The sequence below is a fragment of the Acipenser ruthenus genome, chromosome 46 (assembly GCF_902713425.1).
Source record: "Acipenser ruthenus chromosome 46, fAciRut3.2 maternal haplotype, whole genome shotgun sequence".
Classification (NCBI taxonomy): Eukaryota; Metazoa; Chordata; class Actinopteri; order Acipenseriformes; family Acipenseridae; genus Acipenser; species Acipenser ruthenus.
The window spans coordinates 6,616,046-6,629,168 of NC_081234.1; positions in this window are offsets into that span (position 1 = coordinate 6,616,046).

Sequence of the window (13,123 nt, forward strand, 5' to 3'; positions counted from 1 at the left end):
GGCTGCAAAGCAAATCTGTCATCAGGGGAAGTCGTTAGTTGGTTAATGACATGAAGGAAGCCATTGAATGGGTGGAAAGAACATCAATTTACAGGTGTAATCACCTAGGAAGTGCAGTATAACAGACCATCGTAAACGAAGGCATTCAAGCAGATGGAGATGAATCATGCAAAACTGTTTTCTCTGAAAGAAAGGGACATTTTGTCCAGCATAGAAACTGGAGGGAGACAACATCCTCTCGAGACCCTGTCTATATTTGAATGTACAGGACATTGTTTTCCTTTTTTGGTTATTACTGTTTCCCTAAATTTAAGAGCTGATTTCTTTGGGTCTCAGTTATCAGTGGTTCAAAGGCGAATTGAATCCAGTGAATGGTCATGATATACTATAGTGGTGTACTTTCAGAGATGTTACTACCTTAGTGGAAATGAAAACATAGAAAGCGCACTGGGTATTGTGGGGTACAGTAATCCGTTGCGTATCCGACTGCGGTGGGACCAGAGTAAGGGCGGATATGTAAAAAATGGCATTTATTATTATTATTATTATTATTATTTATTTCTTAGCAGACGCCCTTATCCAGGGCGACTTACAATCACAAGCAAATACATTCAAGTGTTACAATACAAGTAATACAATAAGAGCAAGAAATACAATAATTTTTGTTCAAGTGTGACAAACCACAATTCAATAATACAGCAGATAATAGTGATAGTTACATCAGGATATGATTAAATAGTGATAGTTACATCAGGATATGATTAAGTACAAAATACTACAGGTTAAACACTTGGCAGATTACAATATTCTGAAGTACAGGATTAAATGCAGTAAAATAGGAGGAAGATAAGAGCAAAATAAAGCACATTTAAATGAAGGGTGATAGTGTCCCAGGATACAACAGAGGAGTTCTACAGGTGCTGTTTGAAGAGGTGAGTCTTAAGGAGGCGCCGGAATGTGGTCAGGGACTGGGCAGTCCTGACATCTGTAGGAAGGTCGTTCCACCACTGCGGAGCAAGGGTGGAGAAGGAGCGGGCTCGGGAGGCAGGGGAGCGTAGCGGAGGTAGAGCCAGTCTTCTAGTGCAAGCTGTGTATGAATACCATTATACACAGCTTTAACAAGTACTATATTCACACAATTATTGTTTTGAGATTCAGCTTTTATTAGGGAGCTCCCCTACATCTCTTGTTTAGAAAGATACAGGGTATTAATGCTTGTGACAGAGTAGCCGTCTGTGGATGCGTGCATTCGCTGCTGAGTGACAGGCAGGAGATCGAGACAGAGGTTGAAGCTGATACGCCCCCCGCAGGCGAACAGGATTTATTTACATATCAAGTCAACATACTGAACATCTAACGTGACACTACCAGCAATGGCAGCGCACGGGGCAGATACAACACAGTGTTGATCATGGCGGATATGTGACGGGCATATACGCGACGGATTACTGTATTTTAAAACTTTGAAAACATCTCTGTTTGCAATAGGTGAAGAATAGCGGACTGGTGCATCGGATGTTATACCCCTTGTATAAATTAGGCAGGGAAAAGAATTCATATTAATTAGTACAGAGGCACAGTGGAAAATGCATACTGGAAACAGATGCTGAATCAGCCATTATCAGAATTACCAATGGTGTAAAACAGCCTTCGTTAAAGTAGTGATGAATGGGACTCTGTATGATTTATGCTTCCTGGGCGCCCGACGCTGATGCTAGCCAATCGCCTTCCCCAGAGGACACACCAAACAGCTGTCAGGCACTCATTAACTTTCCCAGAATTAATTTGTCAGTCGAAAATGGGTTGCATCTTTGTTTGTGCGCACATTAAAGGGATGCATCATCTACATTATCCTAATATTTCATTTCTTAACTCTGTCTTCTGTATGATTCTCTATTGTGGTTTCTGATTAGATCATTACTTGCCATGCTTACTAACTACTCCATCAAAAAGAGGCAGATTGTGGGGAAGGATATTAGCATTGCGTACATATGCACTACATGGCCACTTTCACAGGATGCCTGCCTGATTGGATATGGCATCGCCCTTCTTTGTGGGGCACGTTCTCCTGGTATACCCTGGATCCCTTGATTACTCTGTAGTTTACTTAACAAGTCCTCCCAATAATTCTGCACTTGAACCCTGATGCTGATAACTACTTTTAAGACAGTAATACACCCATCCACTGTGCCAGTGCACATATAGAGAAGCATGTCATCTCCCATGGCCACCACAATCCCAGGATTTCAACCGCACTGAGCACATTTGAGATGAACTTGAATGGTATATTCGTCATCCTGGCACCCATGCCAAGTTGTGTCAAAGCTGTAATCAGATCAAACGGTGGCCTAACCCAATATTAGGGACAGGTCGTAATAAAGTGTATGTTATAAACATAATTATAAAAAGAAGTGCTATTGATAGGCTAACCGACTGTACCACAGTGTTTGTATGCAATTGAACTATCAGCAGGAGATGTTAAACAGAGGTCCTGTCTATTTTGTGAACATGACATCTTTGAATGCAGATGCCTGTCTTTGAAGAAGAGACACTTATCTATTCAGAGATACCATGATATTTATTAACCAATCAGGGTGGTTTAAAAACAGGCAATAGATGTCCCGCCCCTAAGCACCACAAACCAGGACACTGTGTATTCTTTTTTTGGGGTTTCTGAACAGTGATTCTGAACTTAATCTTAAGATTGCAGCTGATTTTCAGATAAAGCGTAGTACTGTGCAATGTCCACTTCAGAACCTCAGGACAATCTCTTGAGATTGGATTATAGTGAAGGTTGTTGTACGTACGTACGGTATGTATGTCACACTTCACATTATTTCATATATCAGGAGAACCGCTTATCCAGCTGTCATGAAACTTGATAGTAACATTATTTAGCAGAAGTTATTGAGGATATCTGATTCGGGAGGTGTCTGTCTGTGTGAAGGTGTCTGTCTGTCTGTCTGTCTGCCACACTTAAATATTTGTATTTATCCGGAGATTGTGATTAAATATGTTATTGCTATTCTGTACGAATCAGTGCGTTCTGTTGTTATATGTCACGGTCAACAACTTTTTCTTCATACTGATAGCTGTAGTTCTGAATTGACAGCCATGGTGAGGGGATGTATGTCATTGACATATTTATTCCTATTCAGACTTCCTGCAGGATCCAGGTGGTTTATAGTTGAAATGTAAGCCTCTGGAAGATTGTACTTATAGGACCCAATGGGAGTGTGCATGTGTAATGACCAGAAAATCAATTACCCAAATGAACTCAAGCACTCAGTCAGTTCACTGTTCTGCTTTAGAAAAAGACTGGTACTGGCATTGTTCCTGGATTTGGGATGCAGCTGCTACAGTTCCTTTTTCTACCAGCAGATGTCACTATTACACTGCGGTGCATCAGTGAACACAGAATTCTGATCATAAAACAAAGAAAATGAATTCGGTGAGAAAAAAAAAGTCACACAATTCCACTAAATGAAATAATAACTATGCAAATAAAATACATATATATTAAAAAAAAAAACTCATGTTTCTATGGTAACCTTGTTAATTAGAAGTACTAGAGCAAACAAACAAATAAAAGCCTAGTACAGATTATTTTATTTTTGTTCTAAGACAAGATAGTGGATGAAAAATAAAATAAATGTATGTAATAATGGAATAAATAATTTATACAGCTTGGGCTAATATCTTTTTTTTATCTATAAGTACACGTTGCCATGTGAAGTAACACAAAGCATTTAATCATGAAGTGTCAGAATGACACGAGGAAAGGGGCCTTTAATAGTTGATATGAAGAGAGATACAGCCATCACATTTAATGACAGTTTAATAAATTACAGGTCTCAGCCATTATAAAAATGACAAATTGTTTTAATATAAATTCAATGGGGGCTAATAAAGGGCAGAATTCTAATATCGGATATCTGGCCAATACGAAAATGAAAAAAATGAACCAATGTTGTTGTTTTCTTTCACTGATCCGAAATTTTAATAATTTAGGTCAGATTAACCATTGTTCAACGTTTACTTGAAGGAGGATAACCCAAACCCCACTGCTCACTTTACAGGTAAGTATATTTCTTATAATAACCTTCTATAGCCCCCAGATTGTTTGGATCTCAGACTGACCACCGCCCATCCCAGGAGCGCACAGGAACCACACAGACAGGTGTGTAAAATGGTTGTTCTTTATTATGTCAAACCAACAAAAAACCAACAGAACAGTTTTTTTTCTCACAAAGAAATGTCAATAAGAACACTTATACCCCCTAAAATAACAATGGTTTTCACAGGGAAGCTATAATTTAATATCCACACAGTAAGTATTCAGGTAAGTAAACAGTATAGTTAAGTGCCACACTGTTTAGAAGGTAGATTAATTATGTCCACAATACCCGGTATAGTGTCACCTGACCTTCAATGGCCGCAGAGTGTCTCATTCCTCAAAGGACAAAAGGCAGTCTTCTCCAAAGTGGTCTTGGTCATAATGCAGGCACTTTAATTTGTCCACGAAAGTCCAACTGGCTCCTTGCCAATACTTTGCATCCAGATCCCACCAGGGGGGATACTTCCTCCCTCCCTCTGTGACGTTGATCCTGGAGAAACAATGAAAACAATCCGTCCTTAATACTCGCTCTCCCCTCCCCGTCTCACTCTCTGAGCGGGGCTAATTCCCCTCCCTACAAGAGCATTAGTCTTCTGACCCGGCCACTGATACTGAACTCTAGAAGGTGAGAGCCTTGCTAATCGGGGTGTCTGCAGGTCATACAGCAGTCCGTCTTCTCTGCAATCCAGAATGGAGGGAGAGAGAAGGCAAGCCCTGGAGACAGACAAAACTACAATGTGTCAGCACTCATAATACAATAAAGATATACAATAAAGATATCCAACACTATACTTATTCCATTCACAGTCTCTATGTACTGGAGTCGTGTAACAGTTAACTAGAACGCTAGCATCCATCAAACAGGATGTTCACATAAACAACACGAGTTATACTCGCAGTCTGTTGTGAAACAGTATGCTCTTAATCTCAACAATGCAAAGAGTACTTCACTTTCTTCTGTGTGATGTAGAGTCTTCACTGTATTTTAGCTGTGCTGTTTTGTTTCCTTCTACTTCTCTTCAATGTATTTATTTCTTAGGCTCCAGTGCTGCTTCTCTTCCTTTCATGTCCAAAATGCCCCCGGGCCGGTTCCAGTGTGTTCCCCCCCCTGACTTTGATAATTTGTGACACACATGTAGCACATTGTGTGGATAACTACTCTGCAGTACTCTTGACCAAAATCTACAACAAATAAGGTTAATGTAAGAACATTTACATGCAGCTTACTGTTTTTTTTTTGGTTCTATAACATCATTTTTTTTTCATTACCTACAATTGCTTCAAACTTAAATGCCCGGTGTTTAAAAAAAGTCTCGTAAGGTTTCTGAAACTCATATATCAGTTTAAAAAACAGGGATCTCAAAAGTAAAAAGGATAAAGAAAGTAATCAATATATTAATATTCTGTAGTTCTACATTTTTTTTTTATTAAGACAGGTTTTAAACCTTCATTTTTGTACAGTGTTCATTTAGATATTGGTTGTGACACAGCAGTGCCTTGAGCACAGTTTCGCCCTCCCTCTTTCCTCTTGTTTGTTGCCCTCAAACTATTTGGCAGGTGTAGATTTTGTTTTATTCATAGGCATGATTCTACAGTTTGCCTCAGTCCAGAAGGCTTTCCTGCAGGAGGTCCTGGTGCATACAAGCTGGATATTAAGGCACACTTACAAGGAGATGGAATATCACTACCCTTGTATAAATGGCTTGCATTCTGCCATTGGTTCCCAGAACGCAGTCTTTTCAGAAACAATTTTACGGAATAGTTAATAAGCATGGCAAATAATTAATAGAGAAACAGAAAGCACACACATGATATAAACAGAAATAGCGGAGGCATTTACCATACAGGAAAATAAGTGGGCTATGCAGTGTCGTGTCAAGTTTTGCTGGAAACCTTTGTCATTTTGTTTTGTATAACTATCCACCTATCTGACAATGACCTTACATTAAAAAATGAACTTAAATGAGCAAAATTGCACAAGTGAGCCTACATGGGTTATAAAGTAACACATTCATTTCTGCAGGAATACCCCATGGTAGTTCCATTAAAGGTGAAACAACATTTTTGGCCTTCGCGTGTTGACAAAATCCTCAAATCACAGACCCTCTTTGTAGCATAAGGTTTTAAAACAAGACATAAGAAAAGTGTCTAGACCAAGCGTTTTGTGCCTTAAGCCATCCCATTGAGAATCCAGGAATGATCCTAGGGTGCAACTTTGTTGAATGACAAGCGGATTATAGCAGGGAGACTATACGGCTTGCTGACAGAGCTGAAAGGGGCTCTCGACTCATCACCAGCGCACTGAGGCTGCCTGCTCCGTGCCTCCTGACTGAAGCATCAAAGTGGTTTAGTGTCAACTGGATTACAGCTGCTGATTCAACACCATGAGCCGGGGGAGGGAAAACAGATGGTTGATAAGGCTAACTAGCATCACACAGGACGGCCCCCAAACAAAGACACCCCTGGTGTGCAGCCAGCGGGACCCCCTCACAACTCAGAGGGGATATAAATTATTCAGTTGTTGAATATTGCATAAGCAGCCATCAACCCTGCTCTGAAACAGCAGGACTCAATCCTGGATCTCCCTCCTAATCCTGCCACCCCAAATTGTAGTATAGGATTGGTGCTGATTCATTAGCCTTGCAAACCTTCTGATTCAAGTAATTTAAGTCTCTCCCCTCTCTCCCTACTCCACCTACCCCCACTGTCCCCTCCCGCCATAACCTCCACTCTCTCTCCCCCTCTGTCCATGCCTCCACCACTCTCTCTCACCTACCTCCTATCGACGCCCTCTCCCAACTCTCTGTAGACTCTGCTACCTCCACCCTCTTCTCCTCCCTCACCTCCTCCCTCGACTCCCTCTGTCCCCTCACCACCCGACTGGCCCACCCCTCCCACCCCCAACCCTGGCTCTCCTCTGTGCTCCACTCAACAAGAACCAAACTGCACTGCTGAAAAGAAATGGAAGAGAACCAAACTCCCTGCTGCCCTAGACCTCTACCGCTCCCTCCTCTCCTCCTTCTCCTCTCCTCTCTCCTCTGCTAAATGCTCCTCTTTCCAATCTATTAGCATATCCTCCATTAACAACCCCCTGACCTCTCCTTCCTCCTCCAGGGCCACAAACCCACCACGTGCGCCCTGGACCGCCTCCCCATTCACAATTTTCAAGCTGCTGCTCCTGCTCTACTCCACTTCATCTTCTCCCTTCTCAACACCTCTCTCCTCTCTGGCCTCTTTCCCTCTGCCTTCAAACAAAACCTACCCTTGACCCCACCTCCCTCCAGAACTACCGTCCTGTCTCCCTCTTACCCTTCCTCCCTAAAACCCTCGAGCGGACAGTACACCGCCACCTCTCTGCTTTCCTGTCTAACCACTCTCTGCTCGATCCTCTCCAATCTGGTTTCTGCTCTGCTGACTCCACTGAAACTGCTCTCCTGTGTGTCACTACCTCACTAAACTCTGCCTGTGCTTCCTCTCTGTCCTCAAGACACACCTGTAAAACTCAATGCTTCCCTTCTGGACAATATAGCACTCTGCCTTTAATGCACTTTAACTTGCACTTATCTGCTCCTTGTATTTAAACCTGCATTTAACCCAATCTGTAGTATCTTGTATTTCACTTGCATTCATATCTAACCCTGATGTAACTATCAACACTGTTATCTGCTCTTGAACTGCCCTGATATCAAATCATACTGTGTTTTGTATTTGCTCTTATTAGGACTGACGTGATTGTATGTTGTATCTTGCTCTTAATTGTACTGTAATTCTTGAGGCAATTGTAAGTCACCCTGGGTAAGGGCGTCTGCTAATAAATAAATAATAATAATAATATACAAGAAGTGTCTATACTGTATATTGCTATATGCTATAAAGGCTTTGTGAAGACTTGTTTCATGCTTTTGAATAATAATGTGTTCTCAATTCAACGGTTATTGTTGATTATTACCTGTCTTATATTTCATCTTTAATCTGATCACTGTTATTTACAGAAATTGCTGCAGATTTGACTAAAATAACTGCACGGCACGAAAAACAGCAGCATAAAGCATAGAAACATCCACATTGCAGCCTCCTCTCCCTCCCTGTGGTAAAAGTCTGTAATCTGGGATCATTATTACAGAATTCTAAATGCACTTTTCTTCAAATGGATTACAGCAGAGCAGCATATATGTACACCCTTAAGGTACTTATGCACCCTTTTGGGTACTTCTGATAAGTGCCTTCTATTACCTACATTGAGGACATCTGCTACTCTAAATGACTAATGACCCCTCTGTACAGAGATGCTAAAGGTAATTGCTCTTAACCTCTTTAACACATTAACTGAAGCCTGCAGAATAAAAGCTGTGCCTGCTTACCTTTTTGAAACCCATTCTCTTTCCTTCCATTAGCTCAGTATAATTATCACCCCTGCTACAGCAGACCGGTTTAAATACATCAGCAACCAGTGGCGCAGCAAGGGGGGCTCAGGGGGCTTGAGCCCCCCACCCCCCCAGCCATAGCCGCTACTACAAATTCATTATTGTACAGTTGCATTTACATATGGATAGTCTGTGGAAGCAGTCTGGCAAACATTGCTTCCAACAATGAATGAAAACCATGAATGTATGCAGCTTACAAAATTCGGTAAGTTGCTTGCCTATGGCTACACATGTGTCGCTTCTGGAAGGACAATTTGTATACTGTAGCGATGACCTCTACAGAACTTGCGGGACGCCGATACTTGTGCTCATTTCCCCCCGGAACTGTTGTGTGTTGTTTCCCCCCGGGACTGTTTGTTTGCGGGACCCTGTTGCAGCTAAGCGTGCAACTCCAGGACTGCTGCAAGCTTGCACCAGCGGTGACCTTCCCCCAGGCACGGGAAAAGGGAACAAGAGAGTTTGGAGATTGGTGGGAACCTGCGACACCCAGTGAGAGAACAGAGAGTCGAATAAAATGTGCAAGACATGTTTACATTAACCTTTTATTTTGTTGACGGTGTTTTTACTCTATGCCTCCTTTTTGTTTAATCCCCTCCCTGTGTCCAGTCGTGTCAGCTTGCGCTGGACAGAAAATAAATCAGCCTGCCGGCTATTGATTTATTCTTTCTTCATCATAATCCTTTTGCTATAATACTTTAAGCCAAACTAAAATGAGGAAAATTACTGACTTTTTTTCATGGGCGCCACTAGGATCGTTGGGGAAACAGCCTCGATCTCCATCAGAAGAAACAGCAAAATCAAGTGAAGGGCCAGGTGTAAATAAACGCAATGAAATGACAGCATGTGAAAAAATGATGTTGGTTTATTTTTTGGTCATCAATTAAGCGACAGCGATCGAATGATTATATTGAAAGACAGCTGGATACCACCGTACCTTACAAGTTTCCCGTGCCTGACACTGTAGACCACAAAAAAGAGAACACACACTTTTCAGCACAAATGGCTACTGCAATATCCATGGCTAGTGTACAGTGCTGCACAGCCAGGTGGATTTTGTAAATTGTGTGTGGCATTTGCACCTGGTAGCGTTACATGAAGCGGGAGAGATGTGGAAAGCTTTGGTGCTTGTTGCCTAATCACCTGGCTGACTCTTCTGACGAATCAATAATGAAGCTAGTTCAGGTAAGAGATTACTTCTTTTATACAGTGTTGTTACTAATTTGCAAATGGGCTTTGTTAAAGAATATATTCATTATATTTAGGAACACGAAATTATACCTAATTTCACTTTGGTGACGAAGAAGTCGAGGGGAACTGCTCTTTGCAGTTTGTTGCTCTTGCATTCATTGTGTATCTGCACTTGCTCTAAAACCTGAACCTTTATTGATTAAAAATTAAAATCCTTCAGCACTCTTAGGTGAATTAAGAGCTATACACGCACAACTATGGGAGAAAACCGACTCACTGGGTTAGCACTACACTGGCAGTGCATTGCAGTCGGTGCATTTCGGTAGAGAATGTGATTGACACTCTTGCACTCTCGCCCCGACGCCTTGGTTTTGTACATTAATATTTTCAGGACCTCTGCTACTTGGCACGTAACCTGAGCCCACCCCTGCTAAAGAAAATCCTGGTTTTGCCACTGTCAGCAACCTTTTGTTTCTTTGTAGTTTTCAAACTTTTGTTTGGTCAGCCAGTTCATCATAGTCCCTACCCTTATTGTCTTATTGTGTTGGGTTCTGCTCATCCAATATTGAGTTTCTAAAAATCTTCCATTTACCATTGAAATAAAAACAAAACGGCCTTTCAATTTGGCTGGCCCCACCGACTCCCTCTCTGTATATGTAAGGTGACCAGACATCCCGTTTTGGACAGGACAGTCCCACTTTTGGAACACTGGTCCCAGTGTCGCCAGAACCTTCCTTCAGAACCTTTGTCGCGCCGTTAAGAGAATATTGTATTTTCATGCAGGCTGCTGTGTTACTACCATATCTAAAATATTGCAGTACAATGACACTTGATGTGACTAAAGGGAAGGTTGAACGACCAGTAGCATTAAAAAGCGGCTGCACAGCGCCGTGCAAATCTGGAGAATAACTGAACAGTCAAAGTTCATATTTGCAACCAATCACAGAGAATTGCAGGCGGGTTTATCCAATGACTGCTGCTAAAATGAACTGGCGACTATCCTCGTCTGAATCATCACTCTGCCTGAAAAGGTTAGACTAGGGTAGTCTAACATGAGTGGCTCATACAGGTACCATTGTATTGTGTTGGGATTATTCTCTTCATATTTGTATATCTATTATTATAGCTTTGTGTGTAGCTATGGACGACAGTCTGCGGAAATCAACACTGTCACGCCACATCACCGTGCCATGTTTACAACGCAGTGCACTGAATCTTGTTGTAGTTTGAACACTTCTTTGTGCATCACAATAGCCCATCACAACAATAGGACGGGCTGTAAAATATGACAGAAGTATTTGAAAACATATTTTCTATTGAAATAACTCTATATTCACTTTCAGTTCACCACAGGTACCCTCTAAGAAACGTTAGTGAAATTGATGTTGTAAAAATATTTTAAAAGTTTCAGAACATTTTTTATTTATTTAACTGTACATTTTATGTTGTTTTTAGTAATAATAAAATATAATAGTTTCAGGTCTCCAGGAGTCCATTTCATTTCTTTAAAATAGATTTACATTTACTTATTATGCATAGTTACAGTGTACATAATGTGTAAATCTTTTTGCATGATATAACCCTAACCCTTTTCTGATACTGTACTTACATATATAGTGCAGGAAGATTTACACATTACATACTGTACATTGTAACGTGCAAGTACACATGTATTTATGAAGTAACTAACGTGTTACCAGTGGACAAGAAATCAAGGGTTTGTCAACATTCCAGTATGATCCTGGGTATAGATGCCATAACAGAACACATTAAAAACACAAGACCTTTTATATATAATAGTAGTTCACAAGTACAATCTTCATGTATATGATTTATAATAAAATACTGCAGCACGACGTGTGTAGGTTGTCTCTTATTATAACATAAATCACAGCCGGGACACAAACTGCTCAAGGTGACTTATAAGAGACACCTTACACACAGCACATTACCTTATAGTAAAAAACATATATATATATATATATATATATATATATATATATATATATATATATATATATATATATATATATATATATATATATATATTGTAGCGTTCTCGGTTCCCGCAGGCAGGCGCATCACACAGGGCGAGGAAATCCACACACAGGCGGAGGGCGGGCGCGAACCCGGGACCTCTCGCACTGAAGCATAGCACCGATACCGCTGTACAAAAGAGCCGGCTCCTTTGCAAGGAGCGTATATCGGGCTTATGTCTCTGTGTGTGATTACGTCACCTACCAGCCCTACTGCTGCCTTCCCCCGTGCACGCTACAATATATATATATATATATATAATACACTCAGACTGAGGCCCTGGGAAACATTATTGTTATTGGGAAATGAGTTTGCTTTTAATGAGAATTTACCATGCTGTTATTATTATTATTATTATTATTATTATTATTATTATTATTATTATTATTATTGGTAGTAGCCATAGTAGTAGTTGGAGTACAATGAATAGTATTTTTATTAATATTAATATTAGTATTATTATGAATGCTGCTTTTACCAGTCATAAAGCAACTAAACATTTCTGCTCATTTCTAAAGAGAAAGGTTAGTCTGCATGTTACTTTATGTTTATAGCTGCATATCATATTTATGTTAAGGAACACTGGCCAATGTCAGCATATTCCAGTTTCAGTCCACTGTAACCTAAGATAAGATACAGGCAATCTGTTTTCATGCACCCTGACAAAGAATATCATTTCAGCTTTCATATGATTAGATTGTGTGCATTTGCCTCCAGTATAATTTATGTAAAACTCTTTATGATGGCCTGCTAGCCTGCCATCAGCTTCACAGCATGAGATATGATGCATTATCATAATATCCTCTGTTACTGCTTGGCTTGTGCATAATGATTTATGCAGGGATCTAAACTGTTTTCAAACAATAGTCCAGGAGAAAGGATAGTCCTGCAGTACTGTTCTATACAACATGTGGCCTAAGGATATGTATACATCAGTAATTAACTGTGTTCTTTTCCAGAGATTTAAGATAAATATGTATGTCTAGTGATTGAATTTAGGGGACGTTTTCATTTTAAAGTCTTCAGAATTTTAAGTCCAGGTTCAAAACTTAAAGGAATGAGTCACAAAATAGGTTGAGGGGACTGCTTTTATTTGTAAGCTTTGAACAAAAAATAATTACTGGGGTGTGACAGGGGGTTATTATGTACTGTATGTATTTTATTTGTATTTATTATTATTAATGTTATTATTATATATTTTGTGCGGACGGACGAAATTATTATCGATTATTTATTATTTGTGACCAGCATAATTTGATTAATGGGTAATTAAGGCTCCAGCCACAAAATATAAAAGACCCGCTCTGGGCTCATGGTGGAGAGAGTGTCGGAGGAGAGACAAGATGTGAAATATAAA